Below are 25,582 nucleotides of genomic sequence, written 5' to 3'. Positions count from 1 at the left end.
TTATTTTCAGAGGTGTTGAGTGCCCTTGGCACTCATTGGCTTCAAACCCAGATGCTCCCTGCCTCAGCCCTTGGCTAATTGTCACCATCACAGGGTACCCCCACAGCAGCAGCAGAGAAGCTGATGACTTGGCAGACACATGGGACAGAGAGGGCACAGGTAAGGAGTGACCACCCCTCCTGCAGAGACAGGATCTATAACACCAATTAATGGTTCGTTGGGGTTTTTTTGGGGGGGATATTCCTTTTGTTGACTACACCCCCTTATTAACTCACACATTAGCAAATCTTACAGTGACCCCCAAAGCTACCCAAAATAAACCTGTGTCAAAAATAGGAGCACACCAATGCCTCTGCTTTTGGGGAACAGAACCTGCCCAATCGTGCTTCAAAGGACATCTGAAGTCTTAACATTGCTCAGGAGCCTGCAGAAAGCATTGGAAAAATGGGAAATTACTTATTTGGTTTACTTTTTGCGTCCACACATCACGTATTTTTAAAAGACTAAAAACATGTTTATGAGTTTAACATATTTAAATGGCTCAAAATCTGTTCAGCAAGGAAGGAAAACAACTCTCCCACTGAAAACTTCTTGTGGGCTGGGACCTGCTTTTCAGTCTTCCACCTACAGCAAGGATTTCAAATCCCTTTTTAAACTGAAAGGCTGCTGGTGGGGGCAGATCTGGGAGAGGACCTGGTGGGGGGCTCTGGCACCACTCTCCTCCATCATTGCCACAGGCATTCCTTACCTAGAGTCACTCAGGGACACCTGGGCCAGGGGTCAACTGGGAACGGGGCATCTGTGCGTGGGGAGAGCACCCAGAGAAGATAAAACGAGAAGCTTTCCTTCCTCCTCCTCCTCCATCAGCAGCTTTCCACGAGGAGGATCAATGCAGCCCACTGTAACTGCACCGTTGTTCCATTTTTAATTAATGAAAGAAAAAACTAATCATTGAATTAAACTTCTCATTACTCCAGCTGAATACCCACTAAGTAAATTTAATTACTGTATGAATTGGGTTTCTCCCTGCCTGTTTCATTAGCTACTGATAAAGATGGAGGGAGGGGGCAAGAGAGGGAGAAATGAAAACACAGAAAGAGAATGGAAGATGGGAATACTAAATGCAAACCCAGAAGTCCACGATTCAGGAGGCTTTGGGGGCTTCCAGTAAGGGCCTGGGGAGAGACCCTCCCACACCAGGCTGGAGGGATTCCCTGTGGGATAAAACCATAGGGACAAGGTCCTACCACCCTCTCCAGCCTTACCAGCCATGGCCACCTGTAAAACAGCCAACAGAGGTTTGGGCACAACCATCTCCCCTCCAAACAAGGGCAAACATCGATTTCAGATCCGCACCAACCCCTGATCCCTTCTGATCTCACGTACCTCTGAACAGCTGATTTTTTCCTCTGCAACAAAGGCAGCGGCCCTACAACGCTTCAGCAGGGAGCCAGTGCTGACAGAAGCATGGGACCACACGAGAGCAGATATCAAACACCTGCTGTCCCACCACGCTCCCAGACACCTGCCTGGAACGCTGTGTTTGAAGCCTTCCTGCTGGAGTGGGAGCCCTGCACGCCCATGCTGCAGGAGCCAGGGTGTGCCAGCAGCACGCTTCTCCTCGGAATTTGGTGGAGGATGCCTTCCTGCAGCCCCCCGTGTTGGGGCACAGACTGTTTATGGCATGATTTTGGGGTTCTCCTACTGTGACTTAGCCCTCCGCTCCTCCTTCCTGACAAAGGGCATGAAGCATCACAGGGCAGGTACAGCCCCATGCCAGCGAGTCCAGCAGCCCCCACCCAACACACCTCCCTTTCAACACGTGCCTCCACATGAGGCAGTTCTGTGTGACTGGATAAGGTCACATCTGGGACAGACTGGGGGTGGAGAGGGTGTAGCAAATGAAAAGCACAGCTTCTTTCTCTAATTAGGTAGTTTCAGCTGAGCTGTGTGGTGGAAGGGCTACCCAGGCACTCACAGTGATGGGATTTGGCAAGGATGGTCAGATCATCTCCTCTTTGCCGTTCAGGGGCCAAGAGGAGCCTATGCAGCTTCTTCTGCAGCCCCAGAGGAGGGCCTTGCTCACTACAAAGCACTTTCCCTCTGCACTGGCAGCTTGTGCCCCTCACAGTGCCCCACTGCTGCTCTTCTGCAAGTCGTGGTGCTTCAGGGAGGTGGGGTTCTCCCTCATTCCCATCACTTCACTACATCTGACACCAAACCAAGCCGACACATTTCAGCTCATCCCTTCATGCTCTGGCCACACAAACCAGCCACCCTTGCCCCTTGCTTCCCCAGTCCTTTTCCCTGCTCTCCTCCCTCCCCAGGGTGGTTTCTCCTGTGCAAAGAGAGCTGAAAAACCTTCTGGGCAGACCAGAAGCTCCCTCCAGTATCACATTTATCTCCTCAAGATGGACTTTCTCAAACACCAGGTGGAGAAAACAGATAACAGGCACAGATGCTGCTCTGCAGGGAGAAACTGGCACTGGGTGAGATCTGCTATGCACCTCTGGCACCCAGCAGCATGCCTAGAAACCAGTGGCCACCACCACAGCCCTGGGAGGAGCCAGGTGGGCTCAGCACAGCAGGCTCTCCTCTCCAGAACAAGCTTTCTGGCATAGCTAAAATTAGTTCCCACAGTCTCCTGCCATCACCAAAGTCATTGGTACAACATGTTCTGCCACCACGAGCTCTTCCCAAGCTCCCACTCAAAACCCCCCAACACTGTGTAGTATGTCCCCCCCAGCTCCCACATGCTTGTCTTTTGTTTCGGTGGCCAAACTGAGAAAAGAAAGTAATGCAGGGTGACCAAAGTAATTTTTTTTATCTTTGCCAAATTTTAAAGCCCCAGTAATAATCTGGGGCTGAATGAAACATTTTGTTTGGGCTGAAGTGTAGCTTTAATTTTGTTTGTAGGTGGCTTCCCCCCCACGCTGAAAAAAAAAAAACCCTAGAAAAAATTCAAACTGAAATGTCATCTCGAAACAGATGGCTGAAAGGTTTCATTTTGAAAATGTCAAAAAAAAAAAAAATCAAACTTTTCAGTGTTTCACTTTTTTTTTTTTCCTCAGCCAAAGCCACTTGCTAAATACAACCTGAATTTGTGAGCCGAGTCTGTTGACTGAAACCTGAATTTTCTGGTGCATAAGCTGTTCCTTCAGAGCCTGTGTGTGGACCCCACGCTGTGGCCCCACTGCAGCCAGGGATGCACGTGGAGCTAATGGGGACACAAACTTGGAGCACGCCCTTCTCCAGAGAAGTGTCCTGGGAAAGGAGAGCCAAAGCCCAGGGACTTACCGTGGCAGCAGAGCTCTGCAGCTTCCTTCGGGGTGCTGGAGAGGTGTCCTGGTCAGCGGGGGCAGAGGGGGGTGCTGTGGCCCCGGGTGGGAAGGACAGGGTGGTCCTGCCTGTCTCATGGGACCCAACACGGAGCAGGGGGGCACCTGGCTCAGCCTCAGACACACAGCCCTGCAAGACAGGAGGAGAGGGACAGTGTGAAGAGGTGCTGAGTGACTTGCCCCGCTGGAGATCACCTCCAGAAAGGATTGCTCGCCCTCACCCACGGCCATCGATCGTTGCAGCCAGCCCAGCCCATGGCAGAATGGACAGGCAGCCATCCAGGAACCATCCCTTGCTCCAGGAGGGGTGATGTTCATCCCAGAGCCAGTCAAAAACAGATCTCAGGGACGAGGTCTAACCACCAGCTGGGAACTCATCATATCTTACTGACAGCAAATCCCACAGCCTTTCTCCCATGCCCTGAGGAGGAGAATGGTCCTAGGTGCCAGGCCCCACCACTGCCTTGTGCCAGGACCACTGCCAGTAACTCCATGCCCACACACAGGTGCCAAGGTGACAATGTGATGCTGGAGGGCAACAAGCCTGCTGAACCTCACCCACCAGGCTCCCACTTCCAGCAAGCAGGAATCAGGTTTTGATTGCCAAGTTCACAGTCTAGGAGTTTTCAAGCGCAAGCAAAGTCCAACAGGTCTAAACTCTGCCTTGAATCTGGGGCCTTGACACACAGGAAGGGAACGGAAATATTTTAAATGTGCTTTATATTTGCTATTGATTCCCAAAAAGTGACAGGATTCTCAGGCCACACTGGCAGAAGCAAAGGAGGCCAGATTCAGGAGTGTGCTCTCAAAAGAAAACCACCCCAAAACTTTTATCCAACACAAAAATCACAGTTGTAAAAATCTAGTTTATGATCCACAGGAAGCTGGATAGGGAAATCCCACACCACGAAGCCTTATGAAAGCAGGAGTTGACACCTAGACCCAAAATCCAACAGTCAGGTACAGAGTTCAGGGTAGAAACTTGTAGGTTCATTTTCCTTTCCCTTTCACCTCTAGTTCAGCTCAGGGGCAGCAGCACAGAGATGCAGCAGGACCATCACTCTTCCACTGTGATCACAAACCACAAAATGCCGAGGCTGGAGTCAGAAAACCTGTTTGTGTGAGATCACAAGCCCGATTGCTCACTGAAAGAGGATTAGATGAAGCTTAGACTAAGCATCTCAACAGTATCAACTCATAAGAAGATGCTCAGCCGTTTCCACTGCTAAGGTAACGTGGAGACGGATTTATCCACTGAGAGAGAAAAATCTCACTTCTGAGGACCTTCCTCATCATGGGGAGGGGTATTTGCCGGGTCCTTGGCTCCGTGTCCGCAGGGGGCAGGGCAGGCAGGAGCCTGCCGGATGGACTCACATGGAACAAGAGGCAGACTGGCTCCAAACTCAAACCTCCTCCCAAGTTCAGGGGGCGGCAATCGGAAATTAAGCCCATCTGTTCCTAAAAACACTGCGCTAGCAGAGAGGTGAGGACGCCGAAAATCTGAGCTCCAAAGAAATTAAAAGCATAAAGAGACAGAGCTGCCTGTCAGGGGAGGGAGGCTCTGACTCAGACTCACCACAGCAATGAGTTTGGAGATCTCAGCCCAGACCTCAGTTAAATCTCTTGAGCAAGAAACGTGCTGCAGCACCACGTGGGTCCCCCTGCACTAGCCTACCCCGGCAAAGGGTGAGATGAGGCAGCTGGAGAGCCCCAAACCTCATGGATAAACTGCAGATAAGGGAAGATTAGATTATATATTGGGAAGAAATTCTTCCCTGTGAGGGTGGTGAGGCCCTGGCACAGGTTGCCCAGAGAAGCTGTGGCTGCCCCATCCCTGGAAGTGTTCAAGGCCAGGTTGGATGGGGCTTGGAGCAACCTGGGAAGTTCCAACCCTCACAGCAGGGGGTTGCAACAACATGTTCTTGGAAGTCCCTTCCAACCCAAAACATTCTGTGATTCTATGAAGGGAAACTGAGGCAGGCCCGGAGTGTGAGGAGCTACCACAGCCAAACTCACCAGCAGTGATCCCAGCCTGGCAAACTGGCCTCATCACGTGGAACAGACACAAAAGAGTATTAAGTGATCAGTCAGCATCAAAGCGGTCAGTTTTCATGCGTTTAAAAGTAACATTTCCTTTTTTTCCCCCCTCCAAGCCCACTTGACATTTTAAGAGTCTTCTCATTTCTTTTTTACTCAGTCTAAACCAACTCTGCTGTCAAGCCCAAATGTTCACTTTGCGTTTCTGCCACATTCACTCAAACAATTTCAAACCAAATCTCCACGTTTTCCCCTTCTCCCTTGAAGGAATGATGCTAAACCAGGAAATCAATTTTTTGCCCAGTCCTGCTAAAAGCCAGGACAGCAGGGTGTTGGCTGGGAGCAGAGGCATGAGAAGTAGCAGCCAGGTGGGATTTGAAAGTGCTGCCTCCAAAGAACCTCTTGCTTCCAGCACATTCAAAAAAGCAAATTTTTACAGATCCTTTATCCCCAAGAGACAGAAATAACAAGGGAGTGGAATGGGATTAGGCCTGGGTAAACAGAGGGATATTTTAGGACAGGTCCTGAGCACCACTCAAGTTACCCAGGGTCACAACAGAGAAGGAGGCAAGTGATGATTCCTCCAGCATCAGAAACAGGTCAGGAGTACCTGGTCCCTCATGTTTGCAAAGTAGTAGAAACTCAGGTTTTGCAAGAGTATTTATGAGTATTGAGAGGGAAAAAAAAAAAAAACATGCCACAGGGAATAACAGGGCTTTTTTGTGGCTGGCAGCTGAATGGAATAAATCTATCCACTGGGTACAAATTGTTTAAGCAAAAAATCCCTCTCAACTGGAATATTTTGCAAGAAAAATAGCAACAAAAAAGGAAACAGAACTCTGAACCCTCATAATTTCTCTCCTCAAGGTCAGAGCTGTTATTCTTTTTTTGTGAAGGAGAGAAAAAACCACCTTTCACCAGGAAGTTTAGCCAATAGAATTGAAACATTTAGGATGTGAATGCATTACTGCCTGGACTGACCTGCCCAGCTGGACTAGACTAAATCTTTCTATTTTACAGGGATTTATCTTTCAAAAGCAAGTGGGGAGAAGGTTGAGGCACTCAGGATAAAGGAGACATCAGCCACTGGGACTACAGCAGTCAAGGAGAGCAAGTCAGAGCTCACAATGTAGAGCCTCTCCAGTCATTATGCAGAGGCTGTGCTAAGGTTGCTGCTTTAGTGCACTGCAGGCACTAAATTAAGGGGACATTTACAACCCACAATGCAGAGAAGCAGCTGTTAAAGGTGGCCATGGGGAGTGACTTCACCTCTGGGTGAAAGGCTCTGTGAAAGAAATCTCAGCCGTAAGGGACCAAGATGGGGAAACAAGTCCTTCCTTCCACCCACTGCCCTGCCAGGCAATGCCAGGACATCTCTGGGTACCTGGGGCAAGTGGAGACCAGTAGCAGCCCCCTCTGCTCAGTGTCAGCCAGGGTCTGAGACTGCCTTGTTTGGACGGGCTGCAAAGCCCACAAGATACTGAAGCTTGGTCCAATTATCAGAGCCATCGTGCCACAAACTGCATCATCTCACCCAGGACAGCACTCCAAGGGATCTGCTCCCCAGATATGAAGCTCCACCAGACCAAGCCTTGCCCAGGCTCTGCATGACAGAGACCAATAAGGCAGTTGTCTGCAGCATCAAATAACTTTCCATCCTGGTGACAAAACAAGCCTTGGTGCCTGCTCGGCCTTTTCCACTAAACTTGATGGCCAAGCAGGCTGCACCTGTCAAAAAGTGAGTGACACATAGTGACAGCTCCTGTGTGGCTCCTCCTGGGAGCAGCCAGCACTGCTCCCTTCCTCCTTCCACTCCCACGCCAAGCCCAGCTCACCAGGGCTTTTCACCCAGCATTGTTCCTTCCTCCTCCTCCTCCATCCTCAGGAAGAACAGCCCATTTCAGCACAGGCCAAAACCCAGCGTGCCTGCACAGACGAGCCAGCCCTGCCCTGTGTTTCCCTGTTTCCCTGGTCCTGTGGCAGTGCCCAGCTTGTTTCCTGATGGAAGTCACCAGGAGCTTTTCCTTGCAGGTCCAGGGATGTACTGTGCTGTGCTCAGCCATGCAGAGAAGGGGATGGCTCTTGGCAGGAGCTGGCACAGACCTGTTCCTATCCAAGGCACAGTGCCCAGAGGCAGTCACCTCCTGGAAGTGGTCAGGGGAAGGGGAAGCAAGGTGACAGCAGAGATGCTCCAACCAACACACAGGCGAGACAGGAAGGAAAGGATTAACTGTGCTCCAGGAGGGTGCACTGGGTGTGGATCCCAAGGGCACAGCACACTGTGCCAACCAGCACAAACTTTGGCTTGAGTCAAGGTGCTGCACTGAGAGCTCAGCTGTGGAGGGGCTGTGACTGGGGGGGCACTTCTACCCAAGCAGAGGGAGCAGCAGTAATGGGTGGGAGTGCACCCCTGAACATGATCACAGTCCTGCAAGGTGCTGGGCTTCAGGGAGGTCAGCCCACTGGAAAGCATAACTGGCATCATGCTGACATCCCTGCAGCTCATAGATCCTTTTAAGAAAGGTAACTCAATGAATTTACACCTAATTCCCTCCAAACTCAGTGTGTTTCCTGCCTGTGGGAATTTACAGCAACTACAACCACCTCCTGTTTGCTTGGAGGCACCATGTGTTGAGAGGATTGAGCACTCAGTCACTGGGACCAGCCCAGGCAGCATCCGTGATCCCTCGTGCAAACAAACACCACATGTGACACCCCACGCAGGCTCAGGCACTCTGGGAGCACCCCTACTCAAAGGATTGCTCCAAACACCCCAGCTAGGAACAGATGGGAGCCTTGTAGAGACCTCTCCTACCTGCCAGCAGAGCCAAGACCCTGCAGCACCCATGCCTTTGGGAACCACACACCTGAGTGCACCCAGAGTTGCTGCACTTGACAAAAGAATCAGACAAGGACAAGATCTGGCCTCTGTTGCAGAACAGGTCAGACCAGTGAATCATAAATCTACTCTTTTGGCCTTTAAACATGCAACAGGTGGAATTCACAGGTCCTGAATTCCTCTGATAGAGGAGCCTGGAGGGCTGCCCAGAGCAAGGGATCCTGCCATCTCAACCCAAAGTCTCTAGGTGAGCACATCAGAGGGTGGGGATCTGATAAGCCACAGGGAAGCCAAAGTCACAGCCAATGCCAGTTACAGGAATAGAATTGGCTCAGACTGAGCAAATGTAACTTTCCATCACTTTGCAATCAGCCATCCATCCCAGAGGCCAGCTGGCTGCCATGTCAGAGCACCTCCCATCCATTTCAACTGTCCTGAGAATACTGATGCTTCAAAAGACAAGCTCAGGAAGGCTTGGGAGACTTATTATCCAAAGCCAGGTAGCTGGACTTGACCCAAATCTTAGGCAAGTGATTAGAATGACTGGCATTTTTTTGGAAAGCAAACTGCTGTGCTGTACCTGCCATCCATCTTTAGAAAACTATTAACTGCACAATCACCGAACCAAACACACCTGTAAGGCTACACAAGTGCCTGCAGACTGATGAAGCTCATCCTCACCTGCAGCTCTGGGACCAGCCACCTCTGCAGGCTCCAAAAATGAGGTGCTTTGACCAAAGTGCTCTTCTTGAGCATTGTGGTAGCACAGCCAGACAGCGCTCAGGGATGGGATACACGGTCATGGGGATGAGTGTTGAACTGATGGACTGGGATGACTTTCACTCTGTGGGTGCTGTGATGACTCTGTTCTGGCTGGGAACAGATTGTCACAAAACTGCCTTTGAGGAAGATCTGGAGTCAGGTCCTATCCAGACCCCTCTGCTCTGATGGGACTCAGCACCAGCCAGCAAGGTATCATTCTTCCCCTTTGACTCCATATGCCAAAAATGTTCTGTTTCCTTTCAGAGCAAAGGACACTAAAGGCAGCAGCATTTCCAGGTAAGTAGAGCACAAGAGCAGCTACTGAATGACACCAACCATATCCCAGCCTCTGCCCAGAGCAGTTCCCAACCCCACATCTCCTACCAGTGCTAAATCAGGAGCAGGGGATCTCAGCCCAGCCTTCCTGCATGCCAGGACAGGAGCACACCCCATTCTCTTCTGGGTTCAACACTAGAAACCCAAACTCAGCTGTTTCAGCTTTGAAACCTGAACTCAACCCCAAAATCACAGATTAAGGGAATGAAGAGAGGGATAAGCCCTGTTTGATGATTGAGAACAGACCCAGCAAGCCCATACCTACTTGCTGCAGTTTGACCACATCAACCTGGCAACCCAGGATTTACAGGCTGAGGACATTGGGTGGACTCAGGATTATTTTGCACATCTTTGCCCCGGATAGTCCATTATCCAGGAACTTCTAAGGAACTGAGGGAGGTCATACATTTTTATGTCCTGCACATCATCAACGTGTACCAAATGCTCAGCTGGGGCACCAGCACAGGAGCTGCCAAACTTGGTGCACCAAGAAGTTGAACTGTGCTTAGATGGGGATCCCAAACAGGGTAAAAATCTGCATTTAATACCTATTATCCTAACGTCTCCCCATCTGTCCACTTCCCTCCCATGCCTGTAACTGCAGTGTGCCAGGGCTGCCTGATATCAATGGCACTTTAATTTCATCATTCCCAACTTATTTAGAGCAATTAGGAGGCAATGAGCACATGCCGGGGGCCAGGATGCACTTGAATAGCATCCAAGGGTTACCGCAGTATCACAGGAGACCTTCAGATGGAATTATCAGCCTGCAAAAAAAACTTAAATAAAAAGAAAGGTGGTCCCCAGAGGGAGGATGAGATTCCTTTTGGTCCTATAGGTACCTTTTTAATTTGAAATCAACTGACAGAATTATAAAGAGATGATATTCCTCATTTAATTAGTGAAGAGACAGCATCTCGGGTTGGTAGATGGAGATAGATGCTTTGCCTGAGTATCTGGCTGGAGAAAGAATCAGGGGAGCAAGGCAGGGATTCCCATGAGGGCAACTGCCTAATCCCACTTCAGGCAAGCAGGTTTTGCTGTTGACTTTTCTGGGTGAAGAGGTAAAACCCAAGCCATTTTGGAAACCTTAGCCAGAAAGGCAAAGCAAAAAGCAAGCTGCTTCTCCCCAGTGATTTCTGACGGGTGGCAGGAGCAGCACACAAAGCCAGCGCCACTAAGCAAGTTACCAAAAAAAGCCAAGCAGCCTGGCTTTGCAGCATCCCCATTTCATAGAAGGCAGGTGAGGTACCACAGGAGGGGACGGCTCCTCGCTTCTGATTTAGCCACATGCCCACACTCCTCCTGCACAGGCTCTTTAAATGCCTCCTGCGTGAGGAAAGCAGTGGCCTATTTTTTTCTGAGCAGCTCAGCGCAGCCTCCACCTTGGAGCGCAGCATACACAGGTCTTATTTAGGATGCTTCAGACACATCCAGAGGGACTTTGGGAACAGTCTGTGGAAAGAGAAGACTGAGTGGGCAACCTGAGTCACTTCATTGCTTACAGAAGTGTATACAAGCATCTTCCATTTGAACAAAACTCAGCACAGCTCCGTTGGCTCTGGGGACCAGAGGAAAGTGAATCTTCTCCATCCAGCACACTCCACCAGTGCAGAATGACTGCACATCACCTCTCTCATTCCAGGCTTACAGAAAGAGGGATCATCCCCCACAGTTACAATCCAAACCTCTGATCCTGGCAATTCCTCTACAGCACGGGGGGAGCTGGGAGCTGCTCTGATCTGCTCTGATGGATGAGGGCTGCAGAGATCAGCTTCCTCCCAAGGAGGAGAAAGCAGAGCAAGACATGTGAGGGGAGAGGTGTGTGCACATGCCCTAGAAAGATATTATTACAGTTGGCTGCAAAACTCAGCTCTGAACTCCATGCCAAAGATCCTGACTCATGCAGACAAATCAACCCAGCACCATCCACCACACACAGGGAGGAGATAAGCACGGGAATAACTGGAGACCCCAGTTCAAAACATACACCTTTACCTTGAGCCCTGTCCTCGAGGAAGTCGCTTTAAGCTGACTTTAAGCAGAGGGCCTCTGCAGAGATCTCCATATGCTGAGGCCGAGAAGGACTGCAGTGAGTCAGAGCCATGCCCTGCCACGGGGGCCCCTCGTTACTTTTCTTCATCAATGTTGCTAAAAGGTGCTGTTTCAACCCTGAAAGCTCAAAGCTCTGCCCATCTACACAGAACCACAGCCCAGGTCATGCAGGTGCGCTCTGTCCTTCCAATGAACTTCTATCCTCATCCAGGACATGAGAGTAGCTGTGGGTTCATTTGCCCTCCCTTTCTCACTTTTCCGTGCAGGCTGGTCACAACAGCACCACACAACATCAACTCTGTAGTGTCTGCCTGTTTAGACACCCCGAGTCAGCTCAGAAAGAAGCCCTACTCATTAGAGCTGCAAGATGCTAAAGGCTTCTTGCAGCTTGCACTGGCCCCACCCTGCAGTGACCAGCAGCACTCCAACCTCTCTCCATCAGGGCATTCATTTCCCGCGGGATAAAGCCACAGAGTGACATCCAGCACAGGCAATGTTATCCCACAGCATGCTGTCAGCAACCACATGCACAGCAGCTCCCTGGGGCAGCAGGGAGGGGGGCTCATGGGAATCTTTTGAAAGTGCCAAAATATGAGCTGCTAATAAGATGTGTTTTCAAATATCACCACGTTACGATCTATTGATCTCACACCAGAAACTTGACTTTTTCTGTATAATATTAATTTATGTCACTTACACATGCTGGGAGCAGCAGATAGAATGAGTGCCATTACAACTAAAATTAGGTATTGCAGCTATTAAGTGCCAGGGGCCCAAAACGTGGTGCTGAGGAGCCAATCCAGAATAACAGCAGCTCATCAACATGCAGGGAGCACCCATCAACATGTAAGCTCGAGCAACTCAGTGCTGTTGTGTGAGACAGGGGCCCAGGAATCACTACAGAATAGGCTCTGCTCTCAGGGTGGCCTCCCTACCCAGGAACAGCCTGGAAGAAGCAGACTTGGGCACAGCTAGGAACATGAGACAAGTCCTGCCCTGAATCAGGGGTCTGCCAGGCAAGAAAGTGCTTCCAGCCCCATCCAATACACCACTAAGGCCTGGTGACACCTTTCAGACTGGCTAAAGCCCTAAAGAGCACCTGCACCTCCTCCCAGAGGTGATCCAAAACCCAAGAGCCTGATTCCGCTAGGAGCTCTAGAAACAAGTTGTCTAGCAGAAGGTTTGCACAAAAGCTAAAAATGCTCCAATGGGACTTGGGCCAAATATTTTTGCTCCCTTTTAAAACAAGGCAAGTCCACAGTCACTTCTAATGGTCCCATTGCCTGTTTTACATGAGTGCTAACAGAGACAAGTTGTCTCCTTTAGACCACTATATCATGATTGAGAGCATCAAGTGGGGAAGATGATGGGCTTGGAGAGGAAGAACATCCTTCCACTGCTCCATTTCAGCTGCTGACGGGCATGCCAGAGCCCTTTGAATAGCATTACATTAGTGCTACACAAAAGCAATAAAGCCCTAAAACACCCCATCACATATTTATTGAACTACATGTCACACAGACTGTCCCCAAGACACCACACGAACACTTGAAATAGCAAAGCCAAGGGCTGTAAAAAGCACATTTGCAGTGCCCACAGTTGGGTCAGGGCACATGCAGGAGCTGGGCACACAGGAACACAGCTACGGGGAGCCCACAGAATAATCCAACCATCACATTTAACCAAAGAAAGCAGCATGAAGCACTGTCTCTCCTGCCAGAAACTTGGGCAAAGCCCATTTGCTGAGCACAGTCTGCAGAGGAATCAGCATTCAGATGAGGAGTGCAGTGTCCAGGGTGAGACCTGCTGCTGTGCCAGCACACAGCCCTGACTGCTGCCTGCCTGGCACCAACACACACTTCCCCTCTGTCCCTCTGGTTTCACTCCCAGAACTTAAATTTTCACTGTTAAGCTCAATGATTTGTCATTTCCAAATGCCTCCTGCCCACAGGAAAGGGAGCTGCACAAAGTGCTGTTTGATGTTTCTCAGTAACCAACCATTGTGGCACAGGGCTGTCATGGAGCTTTCAGTGGTACATTGTCACAACCATTTTCATGGGGTGAAATGGCGTGATGGGTTTTAAAAGACCTTTTTCTCCCTCTGCTCCCAGCACCTGGCAGGCCTACAGCATATTTCCATAGCCAGGCATATGGTGAGATCACTGGGCCCTGCTCTGCCACCACAAAGGCCATCAGATGCACTTTGGAGAGGTGAGATCCCCACCAGCCGGTGGAAGAGGGCAAGCTGACAGATGTGCTGGGGCAGAGAACTAGAAGGGGTCAGAAAAGGGGGGATCTCCCCTCTGTGCTAACACTGGAGAAACAGAGTCAGTTTGGGAACTTTTGGATGCAGGTTTTCCCCCGCCCTCATAAGGACAGGGTTGCTAAATCAGCACAGCTTTGCATGAGAGCTTTGCCCTTGTGGCTTTTCTGTGCCCCTCCTCCTTGCTAACATCTGACTTGGAATGCAGCCCCAGCTCCTGGGTATCACAGATGCAATCAGAGCCCTTGCACTCAGCAGTACTCCCCAGAAGGTCTGTGGTCCCTGCATGTCACTGCTGTGACACCTGGGGCACAGATCCAGAGCACGACACCGAAACAACCTCAACTGTGTGTCCCTATTGGACAGGAACCTGCTGGCAGTGCCTGACCACAGACTCATCTCTCCCTCCACACAGATGAAAGCAAAGCCCATGTTCTAAAGGCTCCTTCTGGAAAAAGACTTCTCCAGCACGGCTGTGCCAAACCACAGAGGTGTTGGCACACCTGCAAAGCTCACCCCTGCCTCAAGAGCATGAGCAATCCAGCCACCACCAAGCTGCAAGCCCACAGTCCCTGCCCCTGGGCACATACCCAGGGGCTGGCAGCCAGAGATGCAGCGCCCGAGAAGTTTTGTGAGTTATTGTGTCCCACCAAACAGCTCTGACCTTTTCAATATTCCATATTTTTATTGGCTGCCCATTTCCCCTCAATCCCCACAGGCTCATTAGACAGTGAGCAGCTCTGAAAGCAGCTCTGCAGCCAATGCTGTCGCACAACACTGAAAAGGTCAGAGACATTGAGGCTGAGCAGAGCCCTCTCCAGAGGGTGGTTATAGCAGGATGGGAACATTCCTCGGCCAACACAGGCTGCAGACCAGGATCTGCTTCCCAGCTACCTCTGGAGGGAGAGCTGCTGCTGCGGGGTCCCTGTGGTGGCAGAGTCCTGCACCACAGCTCCCAAACAGACCAGCTGGTGCTGCAAGAGGACCTGCCCACCCTGGTACAGATTCCGCAATAAAAACACCACATCCCAAGAAAGCACAAGCCAGGGCTGTGCTCCTACACCACAGAGGCCAGCACAGGAGGGAGGCTGCAGAAATGGCCATGACTGGTGTCACAGGGAGCCCTGAGGCTGCTACTCAGGTAGGGGAGAGGACCAAGATAATGTCCCAGAGCATCTGGCACACTGGGGTAGAGAACACAACTGCCCAAAGTGATTATAACCCATCCTTAGTAGATATAACGGGAGAAGAAGAGACTGACTGAGTCCAAGCCTCCCCCGAGGCATTCAGGGGAGTGAAAGGAAAAATCATCCCTGCTAGCAGGCTGCAGGGCAGGCAGGCAAGCACAGCATGCAGGAGCAGGGACAGCACTGCTGCTTCACTCACAGCCTCTTCAGCAGCTCCAGGCCAGCCAAGCCATCTTACATGAAACAGAGCATGACTCCCACTCCTCATAATGCTGGCACTCCCTCTGCCTGCTCCAGAGGGCAGTGAGGCAGGGGTAAGCCCCAGGAGTTAACCTGTCTCCCAAACACAGGCTTCAACACCAGAAGCTCCCCTAATATGGTGTCAAAGCTCACTGGGTGGCTTCAGAAACACATCCCCTGGAGCACAAGGGTGTAGTGATGGCTGCTGTCCTTTCAGGGAAGGCAGGCCAGGAACAGAGGGTGCCCTCCCTGATAGGGCACAAGCCCATGAGTCCAAAAAGAGCAGAGGTAGATATTGCAGCCAGGTCCATCCACAGCAGCAAACCAGGTCCAGAAGTCCACAGGCTGGAGCACAAGGAGACATCCACCCATGCTAGAGCTCAAAAAAAAAGAGAGTGGGACAGCCCTGAGCTTAAATATGGCTCTGAGCAGTGGTGGGGAGTGTGGGGGGCAAGTGCTGGTGATTAGGGCAATAAGGGCTGTTAGCCCTGTTTGACTCAGGGCAGTTGTGCTCCCAGTGTCCACACTCCCTCCTGAGCTTCTCTGTCAATAGGAAAACACACCCAAAAAAGACCCCAACCCAGAGATAGAAATAGTAAAAGAGAGAAATAAAGAAGCAACAGCCAAAAACACCCCAGGAGAGAGCAGGAAGGAAGGGGCAGAGCCACCTGGTGGGGACAAGGGTGGAGGAGCCCCTCAGGATGAACACCAAGGCTAACACTGCAACAGCTCCTTCCCAAGAAAGGGAATATATCACAGCTCTGGCTACACATACTCGGATTTTTCCAAAGTAATGTAAGATTTTTATTTTTTTCTTTTCAAAGACTGGATCCGTGCAAAGGAGTGCCTTGACATTACTGACAGATGGGAGATGGAAAAAATTTTGTTTGGAGAAAAAAAACATTTTCATTTGAGTCACGTGCATGCAGAAAGGAAAAAACTTAACCCCTCCAGGCCCCATCCAGGGATGAGCTGTAGCATGGCAGCAAAGAGCCAAATCCTAACAGGCTCTAGGGATGGACCTCTGCCCTTCAGGTCAGTAGAGGCCACAACTGGAAGGAGCAGAGACAGGGGTTTGCCTTACAAAAAGGGTGTTTTATATCCTCACTGGAAGGCAGTGCAGGCAAACTGGCATTCAGCCCTCCCTGTTACATCAGACGGCTTTGCTCGGGAAGGGTGTCATCCCGCAGCTGTGGCAGTGCCATGTCCCAGGAGCCACATCATCACCTGCTCGGCTCCACTTGGCCAAGCCCAGCTCAGTGCAGGGACCACAGCAGCCCTTGAGCAGCATCCACCACGTGTTATCTGTGCAGGGCCGGGCTCTGCCAGAGATCTGCTCACACTGCACAGACCGGGAGCATCAGGGATGAGTCCTGGGGGAGATGAGCTTCACCTCGGAAAGCAGAGCCACGTGAGGAGCTGTGTTTGCCCAGCAAAGACATGGAGTAGGGAGGAGTGAGGGGCAGGAGGAGGGCTGGGATGAGGACCGGTGCAGGGGAGGGAATTACAGAGTGTTTGCCCTTGTGGCAAAACCACTGGAGATGATCTCCCACCGCTCCTGTTTTGACAGCCCAAACGCACTTGCTCTCACAATATCTCAGTCTCGTTAAAGGTAATTACAGTTCTTCCTGTGTAATGAGATGGTTTTTAAAGGCCATTCAAAAGAAATTTTCTATAATGAGGTTAAGGGTTTTATGGTGTTATACATCAAGGGAGCTGGTAATTGGTCGGATCCAGGCAGCATCCTGAAGCAGGGAGATAGGAGGTTCTGTGGATAATAGGCTAGCACGGAGTGCAGAGTCTCCAAAATGTTCTGCAGAGGAGGGAGAATAAAAGTGAAGGAAGGAGGAAAAATAAAAAGAAGAAGGCAGAGTCAGATGCTTCCAGCTCCAGCAGGACTATGGTGGCTTCTTATATCTTGCTTTGGGTAGGTTTTGAGGAGCTTCATGAGAGAAGAAGGACCAGTATGTGCGTTTCCTAGGTGGGAAATGCCACTCTGGTGGTCAGCACAGGGTGGCATCCAGCTTGGTCCCGGGCAGGCAGCAGGGAGAGGGTAGGCAGGGACTGCCTGCATGACATGGCATGGCTGTGAGATCTGGCTGATCCAGACTTGCAGCCACCCCCCCCCTACCCCTCTCCATCTGGAGAGAGGAAGAGCAGAAGGCTTTGCCTGTGCAGGGATGTCCCTGCTGCACATGGAACATGGCTGCAGTGGGCTGGATGCCAACAAATCCCAGGTCCCCCTCTCAAGCTGCACGGGAAAAGCCCCAGCAGACCTGTCGCCCAGCCCTCAGATCAAAACCTTTCCCTGCTGGATCGCTCCTTGGCTATTATTGCTGTTGCTGCTGCTTCCGCTCCCTCCTCTTGCCTGTGCTCTTCCAGGGCCGCCTAGCAGCAGGATCATTATTCCGGAGCATTTAGCGGCAGCTCCCCGGCGTTGCTGCCGAGGGCCTGCAGCATTGCTCCATATATAGAAGCAGCTGATGGTGGCTCAGACACTGCTGTGGGTGAACAGGGAACCGAGCTGGAAGAGTGGCTATTTTCGTGCCACCCCCAGCCCACAAGCCTCAGGCACTGGCAACTCCACAGCAAATCTTCTTTCCCTTGGGATCTCCAGCCCACTTGTTCGCGCTGGAGTGGCATCGGAGAGACAAGTACCTGAACTCTGGGCAGCTTGAGTGCTCCTCTGATTGAAAAATCAGCCTGTAAATGCATGGAGGTTCACCCACCACTTGTGCTGGCAACACTGAAGGAGTCAGACAAGTGTGCTGGAGATGGAGGGGAGGATGCTCTTCATATCACTGCCCTGTGAGGACTGCTGGTTAGGGGGAATGACTAAACCCCAGATTACACGAAAACATAAATTTTCCCTCAGCACAGCAGTTCAACTTCATCAAAAGATGTTTGAGCAGAGGGTTTCTTTGTTTGTTTTAGTTTTCCCAAGGGTTATCTGCCCATACGTCCGCTTTAGAGTCCATAACTTGCTCATAGCCAGGCCCAAGATCTGGATCATGATCTCATGTCTCAGTGGGGCAGGGGAATCGACTTCCCAAGGCACAGACTGGCTCCAGGACATGTGGTGCTGGAGCTGAAGTCCCTTGAAAACCTGGCACAGCTGAAGGTGGGAATTTGTGGGCAAATCCTGCAAAATCCTGAGCAGATGCAACTTCATAGTGCTGCACCGGGAATTCCGTGTGCTTAGGGGCTGGGTGAGGTGTAACCACCCAGGGTCTCTCCTCCTCTTCCTCCAGCAGGCCTGGATTCAGCTCACTTAGGAGGCTAATGAGGATGTCAGGCTGCTGCCTTGCAGATCCAACCCTTCTACAAAAGAGATGCTGGTCAGCTGAACTCCCAAAGGTCTCTCCTGAAACTCTTTCAAGAGATCCTGGCAGGGCAGGCTCTTGGCTGGAGGAACTGCCCTAGGAGACAGACCCCTAATTTGGTTCCATAACCTCATTCCAATTTCAACTTCCCAGTGCTTTTTTCCCCTACAGAAAATGGCACAAAACCTGCTGGACCCTCAGGAAGCAGTTTCTAATGTCTAGAACTCCCAGGTCCTTCTTGGTTGAGGCCACCAGCAGAGGCTGGAGCAGGAGAACCTCTGCTGACCTCGTTAGCAGAGGCGGTGGATGTGTGTAACAAAGGCCCATGTCTCATTTCCAAAGCGAAAGTCCCGTGTTTGAGCATCCCATAAACTCTGTCTGAAAAATGAGAGCAGGAAATATCTCCCAAGCTTTGGTTTCAAACCACACTAAGTGCATTTTGCAGATGCCACCAGTCGCTGGGTAACATACATTACTCACCTTATTCTGCCTGAGGAGTTGCATTTAATATCCTGCCTGTTTATGTTTTCTAAAGACCAATTAAATATTAAATGCATTTATCGAGGTTTAACACTGCAGTGAGAGCAGCAGCAGAGATGCCAGTACTTGTGGTTTCAGTGGGGAGGTGCAAGGGGAGTCATGGAGCTGCTCTGCCCTGTGCAGAGCACAGCAGGGACACGGGTGGCCCAGGGGACTCAGGCACCCATAGGGACTGAGGCACCCAGGGGACTCTGGCACCATTTTCAGCTGCAGGTCTCTGCACAGAGAGCTGGAAAAGTCCAAGAGGCACCCATTCTCGGCGTGTGTCCCCACCCAGGGTGTGAAAGCACCTTGTCATGTACCAAAATCCTGCTTCGCTCCACTCTGGAAACCTGAAATCACAGACACTGCCTGAATAGAGCCGGTTTGGGAATTTGTCAACTCACTGTGTTTTCAGCAGTAAATACCAGTTTGCTGAAATTCAAAGCCTCCCAAAAAAAGGATCCATTGTGACAAATTACCCACTTCACAAAAATCCTGGAAAAAGGCTCAGAAGGTCAAAATGTCCCGTTTTTGACACATTTGAAAGAAAATCAATTTTTAGGTTAATAAATCTAAGGTAATTTATAGTTTGCAAAAAAGAACTAGAAATGAAAAGCAACTACCAAGATGAAAGTACATAAAAAAACCTTATTCGGTGGAATCAAAAGTAGGTTTTTCGAGAAATTTTTTTTCCTTTTAGTGCTATTGGAATTTTACATCTCTGTTCCTGTTGCTGGTGGGAACTCACTTCTTCTCTGCCTGGGGAGTTGCCTCCTGAGCCAGTTCTCTCACAGGACCTCAGGTGGATTATTGGTATTATTGCCATTACAACAGAAGCTCTGCTGCCCAGGAGGCTCCAGGTGAGCCTGTCTGCAGACATCCAGAGCTCCCCTGCTTTGAGTGCCAGCCCTGCCATGGTGGGGGGGTGAGGAAGACCCACCGGATCCGCCGTCACTGCCACAATGTGCTGATGGCACGATGCAGGGCAGGATGCTGGTTACAGCCACAGAGCAGGCTTGCCAAGAGGAAGGTCCCATGGAGCCCTGGCTGGTCCCATACTCCCCATTCAGCAGGCAGATGGACAGGCAGCAAGCCTTTGGAAGCAGAGGTGATGGGGCTGAGAAGGGAGCAGATAACAGGAATGCTTTCCCTGCCCTCCCTCTCCCCCTCAGCCTGGTTAGGTGCTGTGTCCCCCCGGATCTGCAGCATCAGACACTCATATCCCACACCTCACTCTTAGGCAGCATAAAACCTACAGGCTTGGAAAAAAGGGTATCCTGGCCCATATGCCAGCCCTCTGTCACCATTTGGTGCGAATGGCTTCCTCATGGCTCTCCCAGCAAGGGCCCTGGGCCACCACTGGTGTCCCCCTGCTTTGGGGTGAGCTATGCTGGGGCTGTTCGGGGCTGGGGAGCAGGAGTGCAGGTGGGCAGGTGCTTTGCAATAGACATCTGTACAGACATAAAGGCAGCAGAAGGGGAAAATATGCTGATAGAAATAAAGGAGGCTGAGATAATGAAGCAACAGCCAACATTTCCCACGATGAGTAATAGGCAGGCAGATCAAACAGGCAACCTGTTAGGGGTATATTGAAAGAGGGAGCCATCCCATCCCTCCCTCTCCCTGCCTGCTTCTCTCTCCCTCCTCCCTTGCCCTGCTCCCTCTGCATAAATCTTTCAACCAGAATAATATCTCTCTTCATAAGGAGAGAAAGAATTAAATATTTCACAAGACTGCAGTCAATCTTGCAGGGCCCTTCTGTTGACATTTCAAACATATATTTGACATTGCTTTCTCATTCCCTCCTGGTGGAGAGAAGAGCTCTGCAGAAAACCCTCTGTAGGGAGGGGACACTGTGGGCTGTTCCAGCCACACTAATGGGCAACAAGATGAAGGGAGCAGTCCTCTGCCACCCTGCATACCCTCCTTTTATCTCTCCTGTTTCCTTCTCCCTCCCTCTCCTTCCCCAGCTTCCCAGAGCATGGGCAGCCCCTTTCCTCTGTTTTGTCCCTTTCTTCCAGCAAAAGTTGAACTATCTCCTAGTTGTGGCCAAGGCAGAACTTAAAGCTGCCATCTTAGCAGTGCTGGGGGTTTGATAAAGCTCCATCCTGGAAGAATACCAGCCCCTCTGCTGTGTGTCACCCACAACAGCTGTTCAGCTCTTCCCTCCTGGGGACAAGGCAGAGGTCACATGGGGAAGAGGATATAGGCTGGGGTTTCATTCTGCTGCCACCCTCTACGTGTCAAGTGGACATTGAAATCTGGAAGGAGGGTGATACGAGACTTTCTCCCCCAAAAACTACATCCTCTGCCACCAGACAGAAGGCAGCTTGGGCAGTGTGAAGGCAGTGCTAAGCAGCAGCATTAGCTGCAGGGTCTGCTTGCTCCATGAGAGGAGCCAAAGTTGCCTTGTCAGCCCACTGGGAAACATGGTCACAAGGATGGGAAACTGCTAGGAGAGCCCTGGAGCTGTGCCATTCCCCAGAGTCCTTGGGAGTCTGACTCACAGCTGGAGTACCAAAAGGTGGGGAACCCTCACCCCAGTGCAAGAAATAAGGGAGAGGAAAGGTGGAGGGACATTCCTTTTTCAGCACCAGCATACCCAAGTGCCTCTAAAACGTGTAAGCCATCTTCAATAGCTTCCCGGATGCCAGAAACCCCAGCTGCTCTCTGAGCTGCTTCCAAAATCTCCAGTGTCCCTCTCACATGCCAGGAGGCAAAAACCTGCAGCATGCTGAGCACTCAGAGCAGGGCTGGATGGGGCTGGGTGGCACCAGCAGGGTGCAAGGACCTTGCATCCAAGCTGTCACCCCATCAGTGCTTCTCTGGAAACTGCCCCCAGCCACTGCAGCCCCTTGGTGTCCTCTCCCGGCCTGCTTGAGAGAGAGGGGAAAATAGTGCTGCTTCTGTGGCACCTCCAAACAAGGGGATGAGGACAAGAAGCCACTTTGCAGCAGAGACATGAGGCGATGTTTCCAGAGCAGAAGGAAGCCCACATGTCACCCCCAAAGTCCCACCTCTGACCTAAGGCCTCCACTGCTCTTTCCATTCCTTCCACTAACATGAGCCTCACGGTGACCCTGTTGCCTGGGGAAACTGGGAGAATCAGAAGTAGCTACAAGGAGGGACCCTGACTGCTTTTATGTCCCACATCACATCCCCAGGGTCCCAGGATGCAGCTCAATGGCTAATGGTGCCTGCAGGCAGGTTACTGCTCTACAGACACAGCAGCAAATCGCTGCAGACCAGAGGGAGAAGGAAGAATCGAAGTTCTTTGGAAAAGCTGGATGGATTTGCAGAGCCTTCTCCTGTCTAATGAGATTTTACAAATTGTTTCTCAGGTCCTACAACTCCTCCAGTGTGTAGGTTGAACAAATACTTTTCTTCTTTTGAAGTTCTGTATTTAAAGATACATTTAATCTCCTTGTTAAAGTATTTCTCAATTCCTAGTAAAATTACAGAAATCAGATTTTCATCTAGTTCTACCACTCTGACTCAAACTCTTCCTGTAACCTTCTTCAGATCAGCAGAGATTGATGTTTGCAGATCAAAAGGAAAGATTTATGATCACCAGTGTTTCCCCTAGAAACACCCATGACCCTCACAAGCTCACATAATGAGATCCACCAACTCCAAGACAAAGCCAGGCAATTCCAGGCTGGAAAGAAGATACCATTTGTTCAGAGCAAAGTAAACGGAGTTACAAAGCTGTTGACTGAAGAGCACGATCTCCTGCCCCACAGGACCTTTCAGCCCAATGCAGAGTTGCTGAAAGCAAAGCTCTTGCCCTTGGGATGCTGCAGGGACCCTGGGTGGAGCAGTGGGATCGGGATCCCCCAGCCCAGCTGCCGGGGAACACAGGGCCAACACGGGCACCACAGAGGACCAAAGCCTGGTGGAAGCCCTGCAGCAAAGCACTGTGAGGGAGGGTGAGCTGAGATATCACATTGATTTCTGCTGGCATTAAAGCTCCAGGAAGAGAAAAATACCTTACGCTGCAAGGAAGTATTCTGCAGTGAGGCGTTTATGTGCCAGTTCCCTTCCCTGCTAATTTTTGCTTTGTCAAAGCCACTGGAAAGTATTTCTTATGACTGACAAAGCAGTGGGATTTATGAATAGGCAAATTAAGAATAAAGAGGGAAGAAATAAGTCTGTTGATAAAAAAGCTGAATAATTCAGTTGAGGATCAGTTACTTGAGTCGATTCCCCCAGAATTTGAATGAAATAATTTTTACTTAAAGTAAGTTTGTCTTTTGGTTTAAAACCCTGTCAGCCGGAAAGCAACATATTTGCATTTTGCTTTCCAATACATAAACTGAGACTTCATTTTGTAGGCTTTCTTGTTGAATAATCTGCTCTAATTTAATTGGAATTTGAATCCTATAAAAAGCATTTTCTACTTAGTTTTCTACTGATCTTAGGTATTGAGATTTTGTGATTTGAAAAAGCAATACGTCTGTGTGTGCTGATGGTTATCATCCTCAGAGGAGCTTCATTGTTTTTGCATTTTCTGCTGAATAATCTGTTGAATCTAAAATGCAGTTTTGACTTAGCTCCTTATTGATATTTTTATTTAAAAATGTTATGATATGAAGAGCAATTTGTTTGTATTTTCTGCTGGGAAGTGTTTTCTGTTGAGGAATAGGAGGGCTGGTTCTGTCAATGTTTGCAGGAATAACTAAGTCAACAGAATTACTCACACAATTAGCTTTACCTGGCCCTAATGGCTAGATATTGTGACATTTAAAATGCAGGTGGGTGTCTATGGGGCAAGTGAGGAGGGTGTAGACACCTCATCTTCCTCAGCTTCTCTATCCATCCTTAGGTACCTAAATACCTAAGATAATTGGATTCAATGATACTTGGAGATCCCTTCCAACTCAGGATACTCTGTGATGTTCTATAACACCTTTATAACTCTAGCCCAAAGTTCATAATTCTATAAGAAATGGGACAGGTTAGAAAAAATAAGTGACATTAAAGTTTGGTTCTGTTTCTGGATGCCCAAGCAAAGCCACTCGCTCCTGCCTGGCTTGGAGCAAATAATCCCAGGGCATGGGGACAACCCAGCACTGAACTCAAGGCCAGGACCCGGACACACCACAACTGAAATCAAGGAAATAGAGACACCAAAATCCCTCTGCAGGTCTGGGACAAAGATTTGCATGGGCAAACCAGTCCTGTCTTATCTATCAGCCTCACTGAGCTAGGCCCTGCATGTTATCTCTGCCATGGCTTGTGGTGCCTAATCACTACCAGTCCACGTACAACCTGGCACATCCTTTAATCACAGCAGCAATCATAGGGAATTAAAATAAATTTATACACGTAATAATCACTCAGCCCTGAGTTATCAATAATACAAGAGCAGCTTGGGAGAGAGCAGGTGGATGAACAAATCTGTACCCCATTCCTGCTCCGCAACAGCCCATCAGAATTCCCAGCAGCAGGCAAGCACCGCTGCCCGAGCGGTGGCAGCTTGCTGCTTGGAAAGAAAATGGACAGCAGGAGGGCTGGGGGGAATATAGCATTTCATTCAGTGCATCAACAGAAATGGATTAATATAAGACAGGGATCCACTGAGCAACGGATGGGTAAAATATCACCGTGAGGACAGGAAAGCTACATTGACCGTGAAATAATTCCAAAGGGCAATATCATAATTTTGATATCCCTCCTGTCCCCTGGGTGTTATTTCGCTACTCCTGTCATCAAAACAATGCTTACAGACCAAATTCACTGCCATGGAGACTTGCAGACTGATTCTCACAGCCAGGCTGTCACACTGATGGGTACGCAGGGGGTCCCTGCTGCTCCCCTGTGTGGGCTGGGATACCAAGGACACCGTGGCCTCAGCAGGCACTGGAGATGTGCAGGTCTGTGTGTGGGTGAAGGGCACCGGCTGGATTAGCCAGATGCTGAGGGCACTGTGGCACAACCTTCAGCGGGGGAAGAAAAAACAGATTGGACTCTCTTACAAGCAGCCACAAATCCCCCTGACCTCGGCGGGAGCGGGACAGCCATTCTGCAGGGCACAGTCTGCTTTCCAGAGTTTAGGAGTTCGATGCCAACCGTTCATACATGCACAATCCCCCACTTAACTCCAGGTGACCATGTGCTGGTGTGGCTCAGAGATCTTAGCAGGAGGAGCCCGGCATGCACACAGATCTCATCAGATGCGAATCCAGGAAAGGTCTGTGCTGAACCCTCTGATGGGCACCTTGGCAGTGCTGTGGCAGTGAAATCTCCCTCCAAAGCCATCCTGAGAGCCCCTAAGCTCATGGGGCTGCTTGTTTGCCTCATGTTTGCTTTTCTATCACCTGCTTTGCAAACCAGGGCTGTGAGTTGCAGGGGGTAGGGGAGGAGACTCTCCCCCTGCCCTACCGGTGCCTGCCATGTCCAGCCACCATGCCATGGCCCATCCTGACATAACCCAGCAGCACCCCAAGGTCTCTCCAAGCATGAAAAACCAACCTCTGGGCACAAGTAATCATGCTGGCAGCACACATTCAGTGTGCACCCCTGGCACACCCATCTCTAAGACACGGTAGCAGAAAGCCCACGTTCCAGACTTCAGTCAATAAGCAGATGGCTCCCCAGCACTATCATTTTACAACATTAGGGCTTCTGCTCTGTTCATGCAGTAAACATTTTCTGGTTTACTGCACGAAAAAAGGTGG

The 25,582-nt window shown here is 50.3% G+C and overlaps 1 protein-coding gene across 1 annotated transcript in view; it reads right to left on the bottom strand.

Annotated features, from left to right (window-relative positions):
• LINGO1 (leucine rich repeat and Ig domain containing 1) overlaps window positions 1-25,582 on the bottom strand; it is a 140,176-nt gene that overhangs the window by 61,559 nt on the left and 53,035 nt on the right. Inside the window, exon 3 of the mRNA XM_018081529.2 lies at window positions 3,298-3,468. The gene's annotated coding sequence lies outside the window, so the exon portion shown is untranslated. The remainder of the gene's footprint in view (window positions 1-3,297; window positions 3,469-25,582) is intronic.

Source organism: Manacus vitellinus, unplaced genomic scaffold (assembly GCF_001715985.3).
Source record: "Manacus vitellinus isolate BGI_N305 unplaced genomic scaffold, ASM171598v3 scaffold_53_pilon, whole genome shotgun sequence".
NCBI lineage: Eukaryota > Metazoa > Chordata > Aves > Passeriformes > Pipridae > Manacus > Manacus vitellinus.
Note: the sequence above shows the minus strand (reverse complement) of the source record. Positions and strands in the feature narration are given on the sequence as shown.